General features: G+C 46.8%; 1 non-coding gene across 1 annotated transcript; it reads left to right on the top strand.

Moving 5' to 3' along the window:
* The first annotated feature begins 217 nt into the window (after positions 1–217).
* trnav-aac (transfer RNA valine (anticodon AAC)) lies at positions 218–290 on the top strand. The gene has a single exon. It is a non-coding gene; the product is annotated as a tRNA-Val (tRNA).
* The last annotated feature ends 391 nt before the right edge of the window (positions 291–681 follow it).

The raw sequence follows: 681 nt of genomic DNA on the forward strand, positions 1-681 counted from the left end.
ACAAACTAATCAATTGTCACTTATATCCATCTATAGTGTGATCCTGCTTCTGGTAAAACATGATCTTACAATGTCCTGAGCACCAGGAAAGGGAACAGATTGCTTTCTATGCAATTGAACACATTGGCATAGCACCAAGGCTTCAGTAATCTGTATCATTGTGAAAGGGAGGTCAAAGAATAATAGACAACAGGGGAGAGCAATACAGATGTGCTGTGTTTCTGTAGTGTAGCGGTGATCACATTTGCCTAACATGCAAAAGGTCCCCAGTTCAAAACTGGGCCAAAACATTTGGGTGGCGCAGTGGTTAGCACTGCAGCCTCACAGCTCCAGCAACCCAGGTTCAGTTCTGGGTACTGCCTGTGCAGAGTTTGCAAGTTCTCCATGTGACTGTGTGGGTTTCCACCGGGTGCTCTGGTTTCCTCCCACAGCCAAAGACTTGCAGGTTGATAGGTAAATTGGCCATTGTAAATTGCTCCTAGTGTGGGTAGGTGGTAGGAGAATTGAGGGAAGGTGGGGATGTGATAGGGAATATGGGATTAATGTAGGATTAGTATAAATGGGTGGTTGATGGTTGGCATGGAAGATGGCAGGATCCCCAAAGACACATTGTACAGCGAGCTCGCCACTGGTATCAGACCCACCGGCCGTCCATGTCTCCGCTATAAAGACGTCTGCAAA

Source organism: Heterodontus francisci, chromosome 12 (genome assembly GCF_036365525.1).
Source record: "Heterodontus francisci isolate sHetFra1 chromosome 12, sHetFra1.hap1, whole genome shotgun sequence".
Taxonomy (NCBI): Eukaryota; Metazoa; Chordata; class Chondrichthyes; order Heterodontiformes; family Heterodontidae; genus Heterodontus; species Heterodontus francisci.